We start from the raw sequence: 27,109 nt of genomic DNA on the forward strand, positions 1-27,109 counted from the left end.
TAAAGGACAACATTTTCTTTCATTATATATATATATATATATATATATATATATATATATATATATATATATATATCAAATTTTATTCATTCAATAAAATTTAAAAATTTATGACGTGAAATGGTTAAATTTCAAATCAAAAGATTTTAATTATTTTATATAAAACAAAGAATACATTTGAAATACATTTAGCTATAGGATTTCGATGTCTACCATCTCGTCAGAAGAGAAAATATTAGCAAATAATTATAATGGTTTACACCTTATTTGCTAAAGTTAGTGAGACATGGAAAATTACGATTAAATTTTTTTTTATTATTTAAATATGATAGAGTAAGGGAAGTTAATGAAACGGATATTGAAATTTACATCCAAATTGCATGGTAAAATCCGAAGTGAATGTCTTTGATAGCAGTGAGGTAATGTGATCCAATCTGTCTTTTGAGTAACCCACATCACAAGGAAGTAGGCATTTTCACGTCATAATTTTTTTTAATTTATTGAATGACTAAAATTTTATTTATTTGCTCTATCTTGTATATCGAGCAATTTTTATTTGAATGGGATAGTACTTATAGAATATTACTGCCAATAATATTTTGTAAGACCTATAATCACAGGTTTCCATACCAGTTGATTGTTAGATTATTTTATTCTGAAGTATATATATATATATATATATATACATATATATACACACATATATATTCATATATATATATATATATATATATATATATATATATATATATACGTATGTGTGTACGTGTGTGTGTGTGCCTTTGTTTACTTTCTAAGTTTTCTAATAATCTTTTTCGTGTCAAAATGTTTTATAAATGCTAATGAATGCTTTATAAGTATCAACAGTACATTCGATTCTTCATCTAATTTTAAATTTGTAAACACTCGGAAGGTGTCTAAACACTTTGCAAATGAAATCACAGCAGCCGATAATTGGCAAACGGTGTCAATGTTTTCACAATTATATCTTATTTATTAAATGGTGAGGTGAGAATATCTTATTTATTAAATGGTGAGGTGAGAATATCTTATTTATTAAATGGTGAGGTGAAAGTACTTTCACCTATCAATTTAATAAACCATAGGTAATCACATTTTTACCTCATTCAAACAGTTCAAACTCTAGCTCAATGAGTGACCCAACGGGTTAGAATAGTTTTCTCGCAAAGAATGAAAAATAAATATCAACTAATCAAAGAGGCATTTTGTGGTAAGAAATTGAAAAAAAAACATTTGTTTTAATCTAATTGTTCTGATATTTGTTTTAATGTTGGTGTTAGTGGATGGTGGTGATGGTGTTGTCGGTGGTTTGTGGGTGTATTGGTGCTGCTGTTGTTGTGATTACTAATGTTGTAGTTGTTACTGTTGTTGTTGTTGTTGTTGTTGTTGTTGTTGTTGTTGTTGTTGTTGTCCGATGTTACGTTCTCGATTATTCTCATCATCAAAAACAGGAAACCATCGTACCACGCCAGTCCCACCCCTTAACGCCGAACCGACCCCCCTCCCACCAACCTCCTCTCTTTCCCAGCCCGTTCGTAAACCACTCCGCCGTCAGATTCCCCCATAGTCCAGCAAGAGCGCGCGGCCCGGGAAATTATGCATCAGAAAACCGGCCCGCCATTTTCTTTCATTAAGGATTGTCCGCTTGAACTTTGATGACGACCACTAGTTAGTCATCAAATATCGGTACAAATTAGCTTTCGATGAGCGAGTTGGTGCGTTGGATGGGTGCGAGGGTGAATTGTTAAGAAGGTATAGCAGAAAGTAAAAAAAAAATGTTGATGTTGTGGCGGTCGAGGTTATTGGCGTGGGATGCACCGGAGCAAGTGGAATGCCGGTACTTTTGGTGCACGGTGTACTGATTGGCCAAGACATTTAAATCGAGAACTTCTCATTTGGTTGACTCGGCATTTTTTTTAATATATTCATCTATATACTAGAAGGGTCACTCGATGTTGCTCGGGTTAACGTGCAAGATAACATCATATGCAACATGATATTAAAGACAATTTACTTTAACAACAACCTTGATGATATCACTAAGACTATGATAATAGAATATTCTTTTCATTGTTTTATCCGATACAGATAGACACAGTTAATCAACCAAGAACCACATCACTCTATATAAAAGCATATAAAATATCAACGGATACACATTCGAGAGTCAAAACAATGTAAAGAATATGCTGTTGTCCTAGCCCTAGATATCACTTAGAGATCTAAATCAATGAACGATTCGGATATATGTCGAAATTCGGGATTCATGCATATTAACCCTACTCGAGCTATTGCTTGGTGTCTACGTCACATTAAAAAGACGGTGTCAGCCAATTTGGTTACTCCGTCCAAATTATGATCCACATTTTTTTTTGTTTTGTCTCTGGGTTTGAATTGTTGTTTTGGTCGTCTCCTACTTTCCACTCTCCTTCTTCTTACACGCGGGAATTTGTTTGTCTCTGAAACAAATACCCTATTTATTTGCTTCCCAACAAGGTCGTTTTTAATGTGGTGGAACATCCAGCTCCCGAGAAAGGGGCACTCCGGGTTAGGACAAACATTAAAAATGTCCTTACTCTATTGACACGAGATTTTTTTTTTTTAATGTGGGGAGATATCCAACTCTGGATTAGGGTAAAAAAATATTTTTAATTCTTAGTCTAGAAGGGTCTCTCCGTCATTTACTAAGGACATTAAGTTAATGTAGCATCAGAAAAGATAATACACCTCGATCTAAACCTGAAGGCCAGATCTAAAACAAATACTGCTAACGCAAAACAAAATCACCGTCTTGTATGCCCACTTAGGCTTAAATGTATGCAAATAAGTACGAGCCTCGCTTTCAGTCCAGTCGCGCACGCGCATTACCATTTCCGGATCGGTCGATATGACGTTCGCCTCGTCAGGTATTGTCTATAGTTTAATTTTAATGTTGTCTTTAAATATAATGAATAATAATATTTGTAAACTGAGTGTTTAAATGAATATGTTTTATTCAGATATTTTTAATATGTTTAGTTACAGACACGTATTCACAGGAATATTATAGAAAAAAAAACGTAAATAAACATGTTAGGGTTTCCGTTTGACCAACGCACCGTTCCGACATTTGAAAAGACTACCGTAGAAACAACAAACGGACTTCTACTGATCCTATGCTCCAACAACAACATGGCAAAAAAAGAAAGACATACTGAGGATGAAGTTTTACTTCGAAATATATTTATAAATTTCAAACAAAATAAATATTTGTTTATTTTGTAATAATGCGTTGTTTTTGGCTTCAAACGTATCGAATACGTCTTTATTTTAGTAAATAAACATATTTATTTTAAGAATGTGTTTAAAAAACATAAATAAACATATTTAGTTAAAAGAATATGTGTGAAAAAAACGTAAAATAAACATATTTAAATGGAAATAATTTACGAATATTCTTATCCCTATATATAATAAAAAAAAAACTTCGCAGTTTTTTCCTCTTTGTAGGTTTACAACAACAGATGCCACACACAAATTTCTTATCTCTAACCTATTAGCCACTATCTTGTGTAACTTTATAAATAATTTTCTGACACATCCAGGTATTCAAATAAAAACCTAAATTCCTTTCGAGGAGCTACACAAGCACTATCGCATCAACCTACACAGGGGAAGTAGTCCCGATTTCCCCCTATTTCTGAAGTCCTCCTACTGACCCCCATAAACTCCGCAGGGATTTATACACATGGCATGGATATTGTGGTTAAACGCTTTATAACTGATTCATAAACGTTAAATTCTTTTTTACGTAGCGTATCGCTGACTTTTTTCTTCGGTGAAAACCTCTGCACTTCAAAATTATTACGAGTTCTTTTCTCACACTATTACTGTTATATAATTGGCGAGCAGAAAAGTAAATTATCTGTTATTTGTCTATCTATCAGTTTTTATAATTATCGGTGTACCTTTCTGTTTAGCTGTATATCTATCTATCTATCTATCTATCCAACCGGGAAAGTAAACAAGAGATGTGGGGGTATGTTTTGATAAGTTTAGCAAAACATATCAAAACAAGTCAGACTCGGCGAACTGGTCAAGTTTGCACCGGAAGCACTGAACAAGATCGGAGGTGACATGTCGTTTGTCATGTGTTCCTATTTTCTGGACATATCGTGAATTGGAATTCGGACGCTACACAGAGAGGATGGGTTAACGGATTGTCTCCATCCCCCTGAGAAGGAACTGACGTGTCACATAATGAAGACTAAGAGAAACCACTTCCTATTTTTCTGCGAACGACACATGATAAGTGAAATAAAAACAATATAAAATCAATCATCGTCTTTGATTGTTCAAAATGTTCTGAATTTGGCTTTTTTGAAGTCGGTTAGCCTTCAAAAATTGTGTTCGGCTCTTCAGACCGTAACGTACGGACTAACTATGGAAGAAAGAAGCAGAATATTAAATAGATATAATATGAAAAAAAACGATATATATATATATATATATATATATGTATACGTTTTATTTTTTATTACCATATCTTTCTGTTAAGTTACATTATTGTTTCAGCTACCCGGCCGTTTTTAATTTTCACACTTTTGCACAGATTTTCTCCGGATAAACCCAAATATAAAGTCTCGCATAGATTCGAATGCCCTATATATTAAGTTTCATGTCTGTAGACCAAAAGCTGACAAAGGAGTGTGGTAAGCAAAGTTTTTCTAAACAAATATATATATATATATATATATATATATATATATATATATATGATGAAAATGATGGAAATAGTATTCCGACAAAATAGAGAAAATAAAAAGGAACAAACCGTATTATGTGTTCATCAACGTTTCGTCTTTATTTCAAGACTTCCTCTGGAGGAATGAGATTAAGAAACAAAAAATACCAGTACAAAATATTTGAAAATGTTTCACGTGCACAGTGTGACGCAGTTCTATTTCAAAGAAATGGAAAAAACATAGCGCCATTAATAAGTAAAGTTTTATTAAAAGTAAACTTTTATTAAAAGAACATTATTTAACTGTAGACACAGGTTAACTTTCTCACACCATTCAAGCACCCCCTGTAATAATTAGCACATAATCTCAATCAATAAATTACATAAAAAACACTCATTTCATTTCTGTTACAAACTTATATTTGAATTTCAACAGATATATCTTTTTCCCAATAAGAATATTAACTTGCGTTCATAGTTTTAAAATTTCATTAACGACTATATGACGTCACTAAAATTTCCTTCTCTTTAACAGCGCCAGCCCTCCCCCTCCTTTTTGAATTTCCAACGTCTTTTTTTCCCCCATTTCTCTGAAATAGAACTGCGTCACACTGTGCACGTGAAACATTTTCAAATATTTTGTACTGGTATTTTTTGTTTCTTAATCTCATTCATCCAGAGGAAGTCTCGAAATAAAGACGAAACGTTGATGAACACATAATACGGTTTGTTCCTTTTTATTTTCTCTCTCTCTCTCTCTCTCTATATATATATATATATATATATATATATATATATATATAGATAGATAGATAGATAGATAGATAGATAGAGAGATATATAGATAGATAGATATAGGTTTGTATGTGTATATGTACTGTGTGCATGTGTGTATGTGCGTACTTATATGTCTATATATTTAAGACTGACGTGGCACCTTCTCATTGGCTATACCTTCTTCTCCTCCTCCTCCTTCTTCTTCTCCTCCTCTACCTTCCTTCCTTTTCCATTCCCCTTTTCCCCGTGCATCCTCATACTTTCACTACACCGATGAAGACTGAAGGATCGGTCGAAAATTATGTACGTATAAAAAAAGTTTTTTAATTTTTTTTTTTCATAATATTATTTTGCATTCCTGCACGTCACCAATTAAAAACGAATAAAGAAAAGTTATAAGCTTTTATACTTTTCGTATTCTTTTTTATTCATATATATATATATATATATATATATATATATATATATATATATATATATATATATAACTAGGTTTGCGTTTACTATAACCTTTTAACGCAGCTATTACCCAAGTATAAATCATGTAGAATATCTGAAAGAATATAATTACACGTAATAGTTAACTAACAATGATCATCCCGTGAGAAAATTGAAAAAACTAATAGGGAATTAATTAGACTGAATGTTTAAAAGAATATGCAAATTAGCTAGATCTTTTGCAGATGAATGCAAATCCACGATCCACATAGAACAAAGTTGTATTTTTTTTTAAATAAATAGAGAAAGGGGTTTTAACACGAATAGCAATACTGTTGTGTCTGTATCAATAACAACACGAACGCAGAAATTAAAGGTAGAACAAATATATTAAGACGAAAATATAATACATATTTACAAAGGTGCAGTTGGAAGATTGTCCGGCAGAGGGCGTGTTAAAGTCTTTCATGGAGCAACCGGCACATGCGTCTTGCCTATCCGGCGTTCGAACACAGCTCTCTGGTCTTGCTGACTTGATACCTTTATCTATATCTTGTTCACCCACGTATGCTAATTAGTGGGCGTCTCCACAACAAATACACAAAAAGACTAAAATTTATAGGAGTATACATTATATTAAAAAAGGGGGGAAATATACTTGTTTGATGCCTATTGTAACAACAGGAGTTGAAGAAAATCGCAACCAGATACTCGATGTATTCAGCATAATATTTCCCCCATTAAAAATTCAGGAATTTGCTAAGTCAACTCTTAAAATAACACTTACAGGAAGAATCGAGTATATCTATTTGAAGTTTTAAGGGTTTCTTTCTCTGTGAGTAAAAACAGAGGTGGTAGCACGTAGATATTCGGCACAGACAGCGTAACGAACAGATTTGAAACCATTTTTATTTCTTTCTCTGAGTGGGTCCGGGCCTTGATAAGTGGTGACCACTGTGTAAAAAAAAAAAAAAAAAAAAAAAAGAATGACTCGTGCACCATCACCGAGAATCGAAACCAAAATGTTTAGCTTACGATTTACATTCTTTCTTTGGCGTTAATGCCTGAGCTATGAAGGCATGTTTTAATGTATATGTGACACGAATTACATTAAAATAGGATATATTTGTAGTTTTAAAAGAAAGTCGTCTCCCACAGCTGCCAAGGGTTGGGGGGGGGCTCTTCATTTTATTTATACCGTTTAAATTTTATAAAATGGGATAGATTTGAAATTCTAAACGAGTTATGCCCTTAGAGCCTCCTAAGAAGAATGCATGGAGATTCGGTAACACTTATATTGTCTTCTATCGTAAATTTTACGTACGAATACACTTTTATATATTACGAGGTGCATTCAATAAGTTTTCAGACTTTTTTCGTATGGCCAATTTTATTGATAGTACACACATGACACTCTAGTTCCTTTCGAAGTAATCTCCTCCTGCTGCAATGCACTTGTTGTACTGTTACAACAACTGCTAAAATGCCCCATAGAAGTTCTTCCGCTGTGAGCATGTCAATGACTCTCGTTACGCCCTTTTCCATCTCCTCATTTGTGTCATAACGACACACTAAGGTTTTCCTTGAACGTAGGGAATAATAAGTGTTCGACTGAGCTTCAGTCTATGGTCCCCCCTTACCTAACTTTCACAAGAAACACTCGTCTAGCTGTAAACACTATCAATAATTCCCCCCACTCTTTATCTGTGCCTAAACCTAAACGTAGATTCCATGAACAATGCATCTTTCTTAGAACTGCGCGCCTGTAGAATTGTCTTCCGTTTTCCTGCTTTCCGGCTGACTACAATATGGTTGTCTTCAAGTCTAACGTAAATAAGTTCTTGACGAGCCGTTCCATATAAGTTATCAAATTTACCAAATTTTCATTACTAATGATTACTATATTGTCCAATTTCTACTGTAAACTCTTTAACCCTTATCATTGAGTGGCCTCTTGGCCTTGATAATGTGGTGATGCCTATGTAAAAAAAAAAAAAAACACCAAGAATCAAAGAGAGAAACGTCTGCACTGTAACGAGGGTGGAGTACTGCCTTGATGCTCATCTTGGTCACATAGCCTGTTTTGCCGCCTATTTTCTTGGAGCACCCTGGAGACAAACTTCGCGCAAATCTTCCGCATCTTCAGTTCCTCGCAAACAGTTGTGTGTACAATTCCAACACTGACATCAAACTGTACACTTATTGTCTCTATAGACATACGACAATCCTTATCCATGAAATTCTTTATTTGGCCAATCAACTCTAGTGTTCTGACTTCCTTACTCCTCCACTACCTCTCATCATCTCTCACAAACTTCCTGCCTTTCTTGAATCTCTTATGCCACTCCAAAACTTATGTTCAATTCATTCAAGAAGCTGCAAAAGCACTCTGAAGCATACCATGCGTTTCTGTGGCATTTTTCCAAGTTTAAAACAGAATTTTATTGCATATCGTTCTTGTAAAGTGTCCTCACGTCTAGATTGCATTTTTAAAATTCACAAGTTGTGACAATCAGGTTTTAGTAGGGTGTATTCCAATTCCTGTTGTAGCTGTTTATTTAAACCTGAAATCATAAAACTTTGTCAGTCATCTCATAAGAACAATAACATGCAGAATTTTCAAGAGTCTACAATTTTAAATGCTTGTACAAAAAAAGTCTGGAAAATTATTTAAGTCATCTCGTATGTAAGTAAATGATTCAATTACAAAATAAAATCCTCCAGAATGCATTTCGGTTGATTTGTGAACAAGCCGGTTATATTAAGCGTTTTTTAATAATTGAAATAAGATAAGAATTAATAACTTCGTGACTTTCGAAATTCGGAGGGAATTTGGAAGTACGTCTATATCGGACTCTCTTCAGCATCTGTTTATATATGTCTTTCCGGAAGTGACGTCTCTAGATTAGTTCTCTTTGTTTTCGACTTAGAACTGACGCTACCGATGTTGTTCTGATCTTCTGTAAAAACAATATGTATATATATATATATATATATTAGGTTGTCTGGAAAATAATGGCCAATTTTAGAGAAAAAGGATTTATTAATCAAATAGGTGACACTAGACATTGAAATTAGTCAAAGTATGATCCTTGAACAGCCATGCAATTTTTCCATCTATCAACTAGATCATTTATGCCTCGTTGATAAAAATTATTTGGCTTAGATACTAAGAAATCTTTGAAAAAAGATTCAACCTCTGCATTAGATCTGAAAGTTTTGTTGCTTAAAAAAGCGGCTTAATGCTTAAAAAAATGGTAGTCCGTGTGTGAAAGATCTGGAGAATAAGGAGGGTGTGGTAAAGTTTCGTATCCCAAGTCTGTGAGTTTCTGCAGTGTCATTCTCGCAACATGAGGCCGCGTATTATCGTGGAGCAGGATTGGACCACGCCTATTCACTAATGCAGGTCTCAATTTTTGTAAATGATGATGTATTTCTTCGAGTTGATTGCAGTAAAACTCTGCCATGATGCTCTGATTAGCATCCAGAAAGTTGTAATGAATAACACCAATTGTACACCACCAAACAGTCAGCATAATCTTCTGTTGGTGAAACTTTGGCTTTGGAAAATGTTTGGGTGGTTCATCACAATCAAGCCATTGACCTGATCGTTTCCGATTATCATAAAGGATCCACTTTTCGTCACAGGTGACTATTCGGTCAAGAAATGGATCATTAATGTTTCGCAAAAAGAGCATCGAACACACTTCAAAACGTCGAGCTTGTTGATTTTCATTGAGCTCATATGGGACCCATTTGTCGAGCTTTTTCACCTTGCCAATTTCCTTCAGATGGTCCGACACTGTTGAACTGCTGACACCAAGTTCCCGAGACATTTCCCTGACACTTTGCCGTAGGTTTTGCTCAACAATGGCTCTCAAATTTTCATTGTCAAGATTAGATGGCCGTCCTCTACCTTCTTCATCTTTAAGGCTCTCATCACCACTACGAAATTTCTGAAACCACCTTCGTACTGTTCTATCACTTATGATGCCTTCTCCCCATGCCCTATTGATATTTGCAGTTGTTTGAGAAGCATTGTTACCAAGTTTAAACTCATGCAGGAAAAGTAATCGTAAGTCTTCTTTTCTCATATTCCAAATTATGGGCTCATTCGCTCATAAAACGTTTTCTGAAAGAAAAAAGTAAGAAATTATTAAAGAGCACATATAAATCAATAATCATGTTGATGTTTACCTGAAATATTATACAAATCCTATGATAAAATCCAATTTCAAAACAGACTTCCTGAAATGGCCATTATTTTCCGGACAACCTAATATATATATATATATATATATATATATATAAATATATATATACATATATATATACATATATATATATATATACACATATACATATATATACATATATACTAGCATGGGTGCTAGTATATATCTATATATATATATATATATATATATATATATATATATATATATATATATACCGTTTTAACCGTTTATAACATTTTACACCGTATATAGCGTTTTAAACCGTTTTAAGGGCAGCTGGTCACTTTGATGTTCATGGCGATGATGGATGAACACATAAATAAGCATAAGAAGAAATAAAGCTACCTTTGGGAAATTACATATATATATATATATATATATATATATATATATATATATATATATATATACGTATATATACTATATATACGTATATATACTATATATATATATACTATATATAATATATACATATATATACTATATATATATACATATATACATGTATATGTATATATGTATATATATACATATATATACATATATATATATATATATATACTAGCATGGGTGCTAGTATATATATATGTGTGTGTGTGTGTGTGTGTGTGTGTGCGTGTGTGTGTGCGTGTGTTTGTATATATATATATATATATATACATATATACCGTTTTAATCGTTTATACCATTTTACACCGTATATAGCGTTTTAAACCGTTTTAAGGGCGGCTGGTCACTTTGATGTTCATGATGATGATGATGATGATGATCGTCATCATCAACACATAAATAAACATAAGAAATAAAGCTGCCTTTTACCTGCTGGTTAGCATCTTAGCTGATGGCTGTCCATATTAGCAGGAACAGGAACGTTATGCAAAACGACACTCACTCCAGCTAGGGTGCTGCAATGTGAGAACACTTATTGACAGTGGTAAACGACTATAACGGAAGACTGTAATTTTGACTAAAGAATTGCAAAGATACAATCTACAATGTAGACATTACTGCACTTTCTGAGACGCGTTTCGCGAATGATGGCCAACTGGTTGAGCGTGAGTCAGGCTACACGATCTTCTAGTCTTGTAGATCTAAAAAGGAGACGCGTGAGACTGGTGTTGGCTTTGTGTTAAGAACTCCTTAATTGACAAGATCGAGCAGCCAGTTAGCATAAATGACCGTGCAATAAGACTGAGAATTTCCCTTGTTGCTGGTCGTTACATGAATGGTCTTTCTGTCTATGCGCCAACTCTTACTTCGTCTGAAGACGATATTTCTTCCTTTTATCATATGCTTAGATCTGTTATCACTAATTTGCCAAGTGTTGGGAGTTTGGTGGATCTGCTTCGTCAGGCTTATCGTCCGAAATCCTCTTCAACTACACCACTCCTGGCGAAGGATGGGAGAACCTTGCTTAAACCCTCAGATGAAATTATGCATCGATGGCATGAACATTTTCGTGATCTTTTTCACAACCCATCCAATGTCGATTTTACTGCAATAGAAAGTATCCCTCAATGTTCCTTTTGTCTGAAAACTTGATGCTGAACCGACTCTCCTGGAAACAGTTAACTGTATTAAACAGATAAACTCAAACAAACCCCATGGGTTGAATGGCATTCCTGTTGAGCTGCTGAAACGTGGTGGTGTCAATGTACATTGTGCGGTCCACTTTTTGATACTGTCAGTATGGCAGGGTGACCCGGTTGCCCAAGATTGGATAGATGCCAGCCTGGTTATGTTGTACAAAGGAAATCCCAGTTTGGTTTTAGAGGTGGACGAGGAACCGTGGATATGGTGTTTTCTGCTAGACAGCTTTTCGAAAAATATATTAAGCAGCGTATGCCTCTTTCCCAAGTGTTTGTGGACTTAACCAAAGCGTTTGACACAATGAACGGTGGGGCTCTCTGGAAAGTGCTGAAAAAAGTTGGCTGCACACCTGCTTTTACGGAAAAGTTCAAGCAACTTCATCATAGTATGAAAGGTCGTGTCAACTTCAATAGTTGGCTTTCGAAAGAATTCCCCATTGGTAATGGAATGAAGCAGGTTGATATAACTACAGCAACATTGTTTTCGCTCTATCTAACTGATGTGCTCGGATATGGCTTCCACGATTGCAATATGGGTGCTTATATTAGATTACAAACGACTGGGAAGGAGTTCAACCTCAGAAGATTCCAAGCCAAAACACTTGTTAATGATGGACTTGTTAGTGAGCTGCTTTATGCTGATGATGCTGACCTGGTGACACACTTCCTACTAGATATGGAATAAATGATGGATCTCTTCACGAATGCTCGTACCTACTTCGGACTGACAGTTAACATTAAGAAAACTAAAGTCATGTACACTCCCCTCCTGATGATCTGTCTGTGGAAAGCGCCTTGAAGTCGTAAAAAGATTTGCCTACCTTAGTAGTACCTTATCTAATGATGGCACTCTTGATGCGGAAATAAAACAGAGAATCAGCAAGGCATCAGACGCACTTGGTAGATTGCAATATAAAGTCTGGTCTGACGGTGATCTAACTCTGACAACTGAAATATCAGTATATCAAACATGTGTATTGCCATCCCTACTCTATGCCTCTGAAACATGGACCTTGTGCCGGTCACATATAGAACTGCTCGAGAGATTTCATCATCGCTGCCTTAGACACATTCTTTGTTTAAAGTGGGATGGCTTTGTCCCTGATACATATGTTTTAAAAAAGGCCAAAACAGCTAGTATGCTACCGTTGTTATTAAGAAACAGATGCGTTGGGTGGGTTATCTTGTCCGGCTTGATGACTATCGACTCTTAAAACAGTTGTTCTATGGTGAGCTCCTTCTTGGCAAAAGACCCCAGCACAAGCCCAAAAAAACGTTTTCGTGATAGCATCAAGGAGAGTCTGGTGAGCTTTCATGTTCTTGTTGAGAGTCCCTAGCGTATGATCGCAAGCAGTGGAAGGCACTGATGTACAGGAGCGCAAAACACTTTGAAGCAGCCAAAATAGATCGAAAGAAGCTTTTAGTGACTGAGGGAATGGCACTCGTCTGACAAGACGGCGCAATCATATATATATATATATATATATATATATATATATATATATATATGTGTGGTTGTCCAAAAAGTCACTGAAAGGTTTTGAACTTAAATAGATTCTGTATTTTTTATATATTTCTGTAATTTTGGACACCCTTTATATATATATATATATATATATATATATATATATATATATATATATATATATATATATATATAAACCTCAAATGATCTTGTAACGATGTATGTAACTCACTTTCCGGTTTACGACATCCGGTTGCGCATGCGCGCAACCTGCGCACTGAAATATTAACGTTATTATTTCGAAATTATTATTTAACATGGGAAAGTGGGGTTTAAAATAACTTAAACTTAATACAGAAATGAACGATGTAAAAAAAAACAGACAGTATTAACAATTGTTTATTTGGATAATTTAAACGCGAAAACAAAAACAAAAGGACAATTGGGACGCTGAAATATTAACGTTATTATTTTGAAATTATTATTTAACATGGGAAGCGTGGGGTTTAAAATAACTTAAACGTAATACAGAAATGAACGATGTAAAAAAAAAGCAGATATATCAAAATTTGAATTTAACTATAAGTATTATGGTATCTGTTCAGTGCACATTTACCTATAAGTATGGCCAATTTTTCAAAAATAATCAATTATAATAAACAGAACGACTCAGAAATATATCTATATTCTTTTTTCATTTTAATATACTTTCATAGAAATGTTTCTGTTATGCAAAAAAAAATATTTTCTTTACGTCACAAGTGTCACGCTGATACATGAATTCCATAGCTAATATAACATACTGACCACACGGGTCACGGGTAGTCTAGTATATATATATATATATATATATATATATATATATATATATATATATATATATGTGTGTGTGTGTGTGTGTGTGTGTGTGTGTGTGTGTGTGTGTGTGTGTGTGTGTGTGTGCATATAATAAACAGACGAATGGATCAGAATCAAGACTGACCATCCACACAATTTTACCGATTTTTTTCTTTTAATCTACGATTTTCTATTTTCCGTTTCTCCTTATTTTTCTTTGGATCTTTCATCACCCCCTACCATCGCCGACATTCATTCTGTTTCATATTTTTTCGGTGCGTCCCGCCCACCAAGACCTTCAAGATTACTCTCCGTAATTGTCCGGATGTCGGAAGAAGAAAAAATGAGAGAGAAAAAAGTTCTGCTTCCGGTCGGCCGAAATTGCATTGGAATTAGTGCGATTATTTATTCAGTGTTTTGACTTGTCATTTGCTTTCTGTAATGCATTCTGCGGCGGTGCCAATCGTTATCAGGGGTGGGAGTAAATAGTGGTGGGAGGAGGAGATAGTTGAGAGTGGGAGTTGAAGGAATTTGGAACTTGTTAAGAACAAACGGAGAGGTTGCGGAAGACGAGAGGACATTAGAGAACCGAGGAAAAAAAGAGAAGAAAAGAAGGGAAAAAGAAAAACGGTGTCTTAAAGGAAAACAAAACTATTTGGGAAGAAAAATGATTGTAAAATAAAAAAGGGCAGAAAGAAAAAAACGGATGATGAAAAAAAGCAAAACGGAAAAGATGATGCAAAAATTAAAAAATAAACTAAAAGAATGTTGTAAAGAAAGACAAAACGAGGATAGAATGTAAGAATAAAAGAATGAATGAATGAAAGAATGAATGAATGAATGAAAGGAAAATGTAAAAAATAAAAATATTGAAAAGTAAAGGTAAAAATTAGACATAGTAAAAGAAAGTTGTAAAGGAAAACAAAATAAACAAAAAAAATGAAAGAAAAAACGGAATAAGTAACAGAAAAGAAATTAAGGGGGAAAAAAGGGTAAAAATAAAGATGACTAAAAACATATATTAAAAAAAGACAAAAGAAAGAAAAAACAAGTGAAGCATGCATGGTCCCCCGTGAGTGCACAGTGAATGAGGCATAAAAATGACTAAGTTCAGCATTTGCCCCCCCCCATCCATTTAGCCCGAAAAGTCCCCAGAGGATGTCAAATCCTGGTGAAAATGAACAAACGGTACAGGTGTAGCCTCAACATATGTAAATTTAAGTTCTTCACCATTCAAGAAAAGAAATGACTAAGTCTATAATATGTCCCCCTCCCCATTTAGCCCCAAAAGTCCCCAACGCCTTAACATATCTAAATTTGAGTTCAGCACCATGTAAAACTGCTAAATAGACATACACAGAAAATTTTGGACAAATATGGTAAAATACTCCCCAAAATGGGGTGTTTTTATTAGCCCTAAAAAGCCCCTGGGGCACACCCAAGAGTTATCGCGGAGTATAGACAAACAAAATTATATAGAAATCAGTTAGTTACAACTTTTCAGAAAGTTTTATAAACATGCAAGGCATCAATTTTTTTAATAAGCACAAAAGTGTCGATTTTAGCCATATAACCAGAAAGACACCCCTGGGGAGGGCAGCTGGAGTTTTCCCAGAAAATCTGTTTTGTTAGTTTTTTTTACTCATATCATGTTTTATGTTTGTGCAAAAAATTTTAAAATTCAAAGGCGTAGTTATTAAAAAAAAAAGTGTGGACAGACGAACAGACGAACGGACAAGGGTAAATTTACAGGTCCACACTCCTTTTGTCGGGGGACCCCCAAATAAAATGAGCAGAAGATATAAAAAGGAAAAAAAACGGAATACAGAAGTTAACAATGATTAAAACTAAAAGAAAAGTGTAAAAAAGGAAAGAAAGAAATAGATAAATAAAAGAAGAAAGAAAGAAAAGAGATAGGAAAATGGAAGAAAAAAATAAATTTAAAGACTATATATGATGAGATCGTGTGATTGTTTATTAAACAATCACACGATCTTATCATATATATATATATATATATATATATATATATATATATATATATATATATATATATATATATATATATTAACATTTCAACCTTGATCTTCATTTCATGCCGAAAAGTGTTCAAGATAAGTATTATTATTATTATTATTATTATTATTATTATTATTATTATTATTATTATTATTATTATACTATATGTGTATATCATCAGGGTGACTCGACGTTGCCCGGGATTGAATGTTCCTCACTTTCAATATTTTTATTGTCATTAAAATCGATTGATTGCCTGCTCTACTCGAAGACCCATTGCGGGTGATGAGCAATATCAGGAGATAAATAAAGAAAAGGTAAATAGGATGAGAAAAATCAAAGACGGAAAAAAAAGAAAGAATTTTTTGTGGCAACAGTTGCGCAATAACCAACCCTACCTCTCCCGAGTCGACATTGTGTGAGAATTAAAGAAAAAAGAAAAATCAAAGACAGAAAAAAGGAAGCACAACCGATGCATGTGTGAACATAAACGATGATGGCTTCCTTCAGTTTTGACAGACTATGGATACCCACTGTTATGCTGCCTGCGCGTGAAATTTTTGTGGCAACAGTTGCGCAATCCTCAACCCTACCTCTCCCGAGTCGACATTGTGTAATACTAGTGGCAAGTGGACGTTCAGGACGACTGGAAACAATGCTGAGATAAGCGGAAAGCGCATACAACGCCTAGAATTCCCAAACGCTTACCCATCTGGTACTAGCCAGGTTCAACGTAGCTTAACTTCGTTGGTCTGACGAGAACCGGTGTGTTAATGTGATTATGCCGTACATTAAACGTATTTTAAAGTTCGTGTCGCACCAACGTTTCTGAGAGCAGTCAAAATCTATTGCTAATAAGTGTTGTATGTTTCCTAACCTTATTTCTTCCTATTCATTTTCTGCCCCATGAGGGTAAAGTTAGACACAAGGTCAGTTCTTTATGTGAAGAAATCCAGCTTCCCAAAGAAGAGCATTCTGGATGTGAACAAAAATAAAAATCGCAACAGTCTAAAAAGATTTCTCCTCCGCTGACTGAGAATAGAAAACTAAGTGCAGCATAAGAACAGATACAACACGTTGCTCTTCACGGCGAGAACAAAACTCTTCCACGCTTCCAGTTTCACTTCCTTCATCGAGTTTACAAACGTAGGGTCTCTAATAAGCTGTCGGATTGATTGCCAGCTTTACATTTCTCCATAATAAAACTTGAAAAGGCCTTTCATAGTCAACTATGATATATATTTGACCAATATTAACAAATGGAAAATCAAGGGAATTGCATATAAGAATTAAAATAAAGAAAATAGTTGATTATTCAAATTGGCACTGATGGCGACAATTAAAAGTAATGAAAAGATAGAAAAGTCTGATTATATACGTGCTCGTATATACGTGCTCGCTCGAGGATATTATATTTAAAAAATACATATATCGATCTAGTAGTTTTAAACGATGGAAATCAAAATTTACGACTTTTCGCGATTTTATTACTAAACTATATTGTACATAGGGCTGATTTTGATCATTACACTTCGAATTGAGTTGTCTTTCTCTTATTTATTTAATCAGATTTCATCCCTACGACTCGCTTAATCGAAAAATTTGATTTTCTTAAATTAAAATAAAAAACTAATTGATCAAATTGCGTGATTTTTGGAATATTTCATATTCGTTCCGTGATTGGTACGTGCATAATAAAGACTTTTCTGTAATTTCTTGACTTTTAATTGCCACCATGAGTGTTGATTTGGATAAGCACCGAAAAAACAAAGAAGGACGTATGGAAGCATAATGAAACACACAAGATACAAAAACAGAATAAATTAATGAGAAAGAGGGGCATAAAAAAGAAAGAAATGGGTGAAAGGATAGAAGCATTATGAAGAAGAAAAAATAACGAACATAAAGAAGTAAAAAAAGTATGGAATAACATTGGAAGAAGAAAATAAAAATGTCACAGAAGAAGAAAGAAAAGCACAAAAGAAAATATTTACAAAAAAAATGTTAAAAAAACGAAAGAGATTAAGAGAAAAAAAGAAATACAGATAGAAAGAAATGGAAGAAGAATTTTAAAAAATACAAATTTGGGAAAAGAAAGTAAAAGAAGTACAGCGGGGCGGTAAATAAAAGAGGGGAAGGGATTCAAAAAGACGGGAAGAACGGAATAAATGAAAGAAAAAAAGAAAGAAAGAAAAAAATGATAAGAAGAAAAATAAAAGAGGGAAAGGGATTCAAAAAGACGGGAAGAACGGAATAAAGAAATGAAAGAAAAAGAAAGAAAGAAAGAAAGAAAAAATGATAAGAAGAAAAAACTGGCAAGTGCTCGTCTGAGCTCCAATCTATGCCCCCCTCTCGCCAAACTTTCACGAGAAACACTCGTCTAGCTGAAAACACTATCAATAATTTTCCCCACTCTTTTTCTATGCCTAAAAATGAGCAAAACATCTTTCTTAGAACTGCATATCTGTGGAATACGCTTCCATTTCCTGCTTTCCAGCTGACTGCAATATTGTCGTCTTCAAGTCCAACGTAAACAAGTTCTTGATGAGCCGTTCCCCTCCAAATTTACCAAATTTCCACAACTAACGATTACTACGAAATTGACCCATTGACTACTGTACACTCTTTAATCCTTATCCTCGAGTGGCTTCTGTCGTTGATGAGTAGTGACGCCTTTGTAAAAAAAAAAATGAGAAAGAATAAAGTAAAAATATAAAAAGATCGCCAAAGTATATTGAAACTATGGAGGGCTATAAAAAGTGATGAGAAAAAAAACATTAAAAAAAAATAAACAGATGAATATAATCTCTATATAAATAAAATGAACTACTTTTTCCCGTTGAATTTTGACATTAATAGGATTAAAAATCAAGATATTTCATGCAAATATAATATGCACAAACGGCAGAACAATATCTGAGGTGTGTTATAGGCTTATTATTTCTCAAATTCCTCGATAATCTTAGATTTCTATACCTTTTCTGCTGAGAAGTCACGGCCAAAATCGGTTAAGATCAATGGAAGTGGTAAAATATTTTCTCCAATAAATTCCTCCTCCCCCTGCCACCACTTAACACCGTTTGGGGATCGTTCACAAGGAACAGTTGAGAAGAGAACACCGGTTTGGCTTCGTAGTTCTTTCATGTGAAGTTATTTAAAATCACTAAACTAAGCTGCAGTGCTCTGTGGCGTAGTGGTTAGCGTGCTGGACAATTCACATTATATTTTCACGTTCGCGCCGACCTACTGTAGTCGTTTTTTTTGTTTTTTTTCCTAAACAACTGGAATGGACTTTTCTTGGTGGCCGAACTGTTAACGTTGCAGATGTTTTTTTTTTGTTTTTTGTCACACTTTATTTTCCTACTTTTACTCATGACTCCGGGTTTGATCCTTCCTACTTACCTACCATAACATTTTTTTAAAACTCCCCCCCGTTCCGGAAACAAACACTCGGGCAACGCCGGGTACCCCCGCTAGTAAACCAATAAAGTAAAATAAAAAAATAGTAAGAAAATATGTAAGAAGGAAAGGAAAAAAGTGACAAGGAATACAGGAATAAGAAATATGAGTACGAAATACGAAACAACAATGGGAGACGAAGGAGGGAACAGATGGGAATTAAGAAGGATAAACACGAGAAAAGGTGAACTGGAAATGACAAAAAGTAAATTTATTAAAAAATGATAGATGAAAAATGAAAACAATTATGTATTAAAGGTAATACAACAATACAAAAAGATAATTTGAAATGGGAAAAAAAAACGAAAAAGTGTTTCTGAATTTTTTAGATGGGGATTAATAATTCAGATATGTCGAACTACTATTCTCATCTTGAGTGTTTTTTTAACGATATAACCGCCATTCTTATCTCGTATCTTGTCAAACTCACGAAATTTTCTCTCGAGCTCGGGAAGTTTATAATAAAGGATAGAAAGGAAACAAATCTAAGAGAAGCTAGAAATTAATCAATAAAACGAGAGAAAAGGAACGAAAGAAAGAAAACAAAGAAGAAATAAATAAGGAACAAAGAAACGAAGGAGGAAAAAAATAGAATACTTGGTTGATAGAAAAGCAAGCCAGATATATGTAAAGAAAGAAAGACAAAAGATATAAATACAAAGACAGAAATGAGGAATTAAAAACGAAAGAAGAAGGAAGAATGTTATGACCGAAGGAAGGAATAACTTGAAGAAAGGCGGAAGAAAATGAAACAGGATTAAAGAAAGAAAGAATAAAAAAAGAAATGACGATAAAATTAATAAAAGAAAGGAATGAAAGACAAAACAATTAATTAAGAAAATTTAACGAAAAAAGTTATGGTCGGAAGACAGCAATAAATTCAAGACGGGAGAAAACTTCTTAAAAAGGATGGAAGAAAGAGAGAATAAAAAAGAAAGAAAATTTTGTTAGAAGAAAGTAAAAGTTCGCGAACAACAGAATGATTAAAAGAAAGGGATTAGAAAGGGAAACAAAAAGTTACGACAACGGAAATCAACAGAAAGGCATAAAGGAAATGAAGAAAAGAAAAGATAGAAAAAAAAGAAAGAAAGAAAGAAAGGGAGGGGAAAGAAAGCTATGGTGGAAATTATCAAGCAATTCAGAAATGAATACATTTTTTTTTTTCGTTTCAGAAAATATCTCTGCATTTAGCATACGCTTTTTCAATAATCGGGAAAAAATAACAACTCTATAGTTAAATATTTAGAGATTTATACAGAATCAGAATTTGAATCGGGGATTTAGTACGGAATCGGTAATTGTATCCGAACCGGGAAAAAAATTGGAATCGTCCCTTCGCCAATATATATTGTCATTCACATTCAGTATTGTTTCGTTGTATTACAATTCATCAGTGCAGCTAGGGATACACCTTCTCCCAGCTCTCACTATGAGACCACGAATCAGTGCCTTAAATATTTCTCCTCGGGTATGTATTACAGTGCTCTCTCTCTCTCTCTCTCTCTCTCTCTATATATATATATATATATATATATATATATATATATATATATATATACTAGCAAAAGTACCCGTCGTTGGCTGGGTTCAAAAAACAGCCTACAGAAAATGGACTTTGATTTATGAAAGTATAATAGGCTATGAAAGGGAAGGGTTGTAAAGAGATAGCTTCGAATTTGGAGGTATCAAAACCAAAGCAAAATATGATGAAAGTAAAAATAAAATATATACACCCCATAATTTATTATACCATACCTGTTCACACTGAAACACTTATCACAATATTCTGTGGATCTATATTAAAAAACCTTGTTAAACTTTGTGACATATTTCCATTTTATGGAGGTCAGGCGCGAACGAACACCCCATAATTTTATTATACCATATTTCTTCAAACTGAAACATAAGTATCAAAATATACTTATGCAGATAGATATGAAAAGTCTTTATTAAAGTTTGTGCCTATTTCCATTCTATGGAGGCCAGGCGCAAACGACGACCCCACAATTTTATTATATCATCCCTATTTAAGTTAAAACATACTTATCAAAGTATTATTATGTACATCTATATCAAAAACACTTGTAAACGTTTTTTGTTTTTTAAATTTTTTTATTTCCATACTTTGTGGACCAAACGCGTACGCAGACCCCAATATTTTAATGAATCATGATTATGCCAGATCAAACATACCCATTCCTGTGTCTCTATACATCTTCTATCATTATATGTGATCAGTTTTCAATAATAGTCATCCATATAGGAGCCTATTCGTGACCAGACACACACAGACGTTCAGCTTTATATATATATATATATATATATATATATATATATATATATATATATTTATATATATATATATATATTATATATATATATATATTTATATATATATATATATATATATATATATATATATATATATAATTCTTGGTTCGTTCATTATTAATAGTCTAAATAACCACTGGACCGATTGCTTCGACATTTTGGTATAATATGTTTACTGTACCCATGCGTGTTTTTATATATCACTTTTTAATTATAACATTATACTTAATTTTTCTTTAATAAATAGGTGGTTTTCTTTATAACGATGTAGCCATTTTTTATTTTGGGGACATATATTTATCACCGCCTGCCGTCACGTGACATCACTAAAACGAACTTTAGTGTTTCCAATAAGGGGGATGGATTTATTGGGCACTTATTAAAATTATTTAATTGTTGAATTTTTTGCATTTTGGTTAAATTTGTTAGTTTGTAATCGCTGATAGCCCACTCAAAAATGAACAAAAGACGAAATTAAAAAGAATGGTACTCATGCAGAATTTGAACCCCCTCCTTCCGGTTTCTAATTATGGTTAGGGTTCGACCGGCAATCGCCGGGTTCAGCCGAGTGCTTTTCAAATGTTGAAACACTAAATCAATATTTTATTTATTTATTGCATAATTAATGACGGGAGTATTCTTTCTGTTTATTTTCTCAACATCTGTTGACAAAAAAATAATTTGTACATTCTCTTGAAAAAAAAACTTTTCTCTACTTTCACCTTACTATTTACAGTGTTCATATAAAGCATTCATCTTTTCTTTTAATAATAAAATTCTGATTTCAAAAAGAAACGTTTACTGGCAACTTTCCTTTAAAAAAAGTGCAAGTTTTCCTGAAAAAAAAAAAACCTTTCACCTAACAATTTATGGTAAAAAATTAATCTTTTCCTGGGGAGAAACAACTTTTATTGATAAAAAAAATTGCAAAATATAATAAAAGTGAATAAACAATACAAAATTCAATTTGTCTTGAGGAGTGTGTTCCATTTTAACAAACTGAGCCACAGCAACGCGTGGCCAGGTAAAGCTAGTATATAAATATATTTTATATATATATATATATGTGTGTGTGTGTGTGTGTGTGTGTGTGTGTGTGTGTGTGTGTGTGTGTGTGTGTGTGTGTGTGTGTGTGTGTGTGTGTGTGTGTGTGAGGACAAAAGTGAAAAAACATAAAATCAAGGAAAGGAGAATGAAAAAACGAAAAAGTGTACGCGATGTTGGAAGAGAATAGAAACAGATAAGGTGGGGGAAGGAAAACGTCATGACGAAGGAAATCCCCAAAAATCAATGAAAAAAGAAAACAAAAATGGAAAAAAAGCCGAAAGCAGGATATTATGAAAGGAATAAAAAGAACATGAGTGTACGCTGGACGAAAAGGATAGAAAAGTATAGAGGATGAAATTCTAAAAAATATACGGAAGCAATAAATCCAGAAATGAATGAAGAAAGAAAAAAAGCAAAGAACATTAAGGAAGACATCAGGAAATTCTGGGAAAAGGGAAGAAAGCATGACAAACGAACTAAAATAAGAAAAAGTGAAGGGAAAAGGAAGAGAACAGAAATAAATAAAGGGAGGAGAAAGAAGGAGACTATGACGAAAGAAAACGAGAAATCCAGAAATTAACAAAAAAAAGAAGAAAAAAAGAAAGGGAAGAAAGAAAACAAGAAATTCTGGGAAGCCAGGAGAAAGAAAGAGGATAATGTTCAATAAAGAAATTAGAAAGAACAAAAAAAACTTAAGATATGAATAGTAAAGAAAAAAACTACGACGGAAGAAGCAAAAACTCATGCAATGGAAGAAGAGAAAAATGTGGGTGTAGGATGAAGGAATAGAATATAAATAAAAAGAGAGGGAAGAAAATTATATTCAGCAAGGAAAAATATTAAAGACTGAAACATAAAATACAAAGAGACAGAAAAAGAAAGCAAGGAAGAGAGAGAGAGAAAGAGAGAGAAAAGAACTTGAATTAAAAAGGCAAGAGAAAGAAAAACCTAAGAAGGAAAGAAATAAAAGATTGAAACGTAAAAGACAAAGAAGCAGAAAGAAATACAGGAAGCAAGAAAAGAAGATGAAGGAAAAAAGGTCAAAAGATGAAAGAACAAAAGGGAAAAAAGACAAAAAATATAGAAGCTGGAAAGAAAGTAAATATATTGAGAAAGAAAAAAAACGAATATATAAAATGACAAACGAAAAATAGAAAAGAAAAGAAAGAAAAAGAAAAAAGTTTCTGAAAGAATATTTAGAAGAAAACTCGTAAAGATGGAGAGAAAAGAAAGAAAGATTAAATGGATAATCTAACGATCTACGGCGAGGTGAGGACGGTGCAGTCGATCGGGATTTGGAAAATCCGGCCGAAAGAATAATTACAATTGTTCATCGTATTGGAAATAAAAACCGATTATGAATGATTGCGTCGGTGTTGTCATGGCAATAAATCGGTGGAACGATCAAATTGCATTCGAAAACGTTGTCGGGCGTCGACTTTTATGAGCCGTTAGATTACGACGATGATATTTTGATGTTATGCTCGGCGAAGGCGTAATTTTTATTTATAAGACGATATCAGGCTAAAAAAAATGAAAGTGAAAGTGAAAGTAGTTTATCCTTCATTGAATTTATGAATGAGGAGACGAAGATAAGAGAAGTGAACGTAGTTGTAATGGGAATGAAATAAGGAACAGTGAAAAGATAAAATATAGCTATTATTGCGGGAGTTTATTTGTAAAGTTGAACAAAAAGAAATAAGTAAGAGTAAATAAGGACCACTCCACACCTTCTAAAGACGCTGTTTTGTGTCATGCAAAGGGATGTTTGAATCTGGGGAGGGAGTTAGTCGATAGGGTTGGGAAGTATAGTAAGGTGAATGTTGTAGTGTGTCTACCCTACATATAATAATGAACTCTTCCACTGGTTATAAAGCCCAGGAGAATATCTCTCCCGGCGTTAGCCACCGTTATACTCGAGTCTTACAGTCGGGTTGACGTACTACAGGGTGGAACGATAAAATGTTCGCCCAAAAAAATACATGATTCCATTTCCGTTTGATGAAAACCGGTTTTCTGTTTTTGTTGCAGATTATTTACAAGTTTGCCAGTTGTGTACGAATCCTGAAAGCGATAAGAGCCTTCTATAATGTCTGAAAGTGACACAATGTTCAACGAGCGAGGTCGGAGATGCTCCACTGTACAACTTATGCTCTTTATCGATCTAAGTTATGGCAACATAAATGCATCGCTAGATTACCACAAATAACAGGGGCGTGCCCAGCGTGGTGAAAACAAAGTTTTCGGTCACGGTTTTGTGAATGGAAGTTGGGGATTGGTGGGGGGGGGGGTAGTTGATAGGGTTGGGTAGTAGGGTAGGAATAATGTTGTAGTCTCTCTATCCTATAAATAATAATGAACTCTTCCACTTTATATAAAAACTAGGAGAATACATCTTCCGGTGTTAGCCACGATTATACTTGAGTCTTACACTCGTGGCAGTCGGACTGACGTATACCGACACTAATTTTTGTATTTGTATCAATCTAGACAGTCTGTGCGCATGACTCATCTGTGAAGATGGAAGATACCCCATCTTTTAGTTTAGGAGAAGGATACTCCAATTGTGAAATATTTTCACCGTATGTGTAAGCAAATTTTTCTTGAATCCATAAATTGTTAATAGATGTTCGTGGTCTTTTTGTAATGAAAATTTTCTCTCGTGCACGAAACTCTTCAGTTTTGTTTAATAGAAAAATTATGCTATTTTCCATTTGTGAGTAGCTCTTCTTAACTGATAAGAGTGTATAATATGCACCAGACGTAGCTCAGCGTCCGGTCGGCTTTGCTCGGAACATGACGTCATGCGCTCGGGTTTGATTATAATGTGACATAAGACGTCGATCTGCCAACCAATGCACTACAAAGTAGCAGACGAACTTTTCGAAGTAAAAACTGAACGGAAATAAAAATCAGTAAATTTATTAAGCAGCACACACTTTAACAGCTCTTCTGTGAAAACTGTAAAAAAAATGAATATATCCAGTTTGGAAAACTAATTACTGACGCCGGAACAATCGTTCTCATACTGTCAAGAACAAAAATAAGTAATTGCTGTATAAAAAAAAAGAAAAAGAAACTGCACTTCCTGTGGCGAGAAGTGCATCATCGTCAAAAGAAGATATGAGAAGAATGGATGTTTCGGAATAGACACCCCTCCCCAACCTCCCCATGTTAAGAACCATCCTTAAAAAACATAATTCATTAATCTTTTTATTTAAAAAAAAAAAAAAGTTTCGTTAATTGTTACACAAAAAGTAAAAAAAAAAAAGAAAAAGTTTGCTTATCTGTTTTGTTTCGAACTTTTCGTTGTACAAAGGAATAACACCAATTACATTAAAAAAACATATATTACAAAAAAGTAAAACACAAAACTTGTTACTGTAAGTCGTTTCTTGGTTTCTTATTTGTTTTGTTTATATCGTCTCTTTCAATTATTATGCTTACATGTTTCCTTAAAATTTTTTGTTCTTTTTTTTTTCAGTATTTGTTACGCTTTCATAATCGGCAAAACTCGGCGGTCAACGTCGTGTTCCGAGCAACGCCGATCGGACGTTGATCCACGTCTTGTTTAAATTATGCACAAGTACGTGAGTTTATTAAAACGGTCCTTAGGAAATGAAATATGTAAAATAAATTGGTGCTATTTATTTATGCTCAAGTTACATTTAAGGGTTAATGGGTATAGATTAGTGAATGTGATTATAGGGTAGTAAACATAAGTAGTCGGGATAGTGTATTACTAAGGGGGACGATTCATAAAGAACTTGTTTACGTTGGACTTGAAGACAATCAGATTGTAGTCAGCTGGAGAGCAGGCAAATGGAAGAGAGTTCTACAGGGGTACAGTTCTAAGAAGGAAGCTTTGTTCATGGAATCTATATTTAGGTTTAGGCACAGATAAAGAGTGTGGGAAATTATTGATAGTGGTTTTGGCTAGACGAGTGTTTTTCGTTAAAGTTTGGCGAGGGGGGAACCATAGATTGAAGCTTAGATGAGCACTTGCCATGAAAATAATGATAAAACAGAGACAGGCTCGCAACGTCTCTTCTGTGGAAAAGAGGTTGCAGGGAAGAGAAAAGGGCATCACTCACTAAGCTACGAAGTTTATTTTGAACTCTGTCAAGGCAGAATAAGCTGCTTCTAGCAGCTCCTGCCCAGATGT

Source organism: Euprymna scolopes, chromosome 26, assembly GCF_053919585.1.
Source record: "Euprymna scolopes isolate OS-2025 chromosome 26, ASM5391958v1, whole genome shotgun sequence".
Taxonomy (NCBI): domain Eukaryota; kingdom Metazoa; phylum Mollusca; class Cephalopoda; order Sepiida; family Sepiolidae; genus Euprymna; species Euprymna scolopes.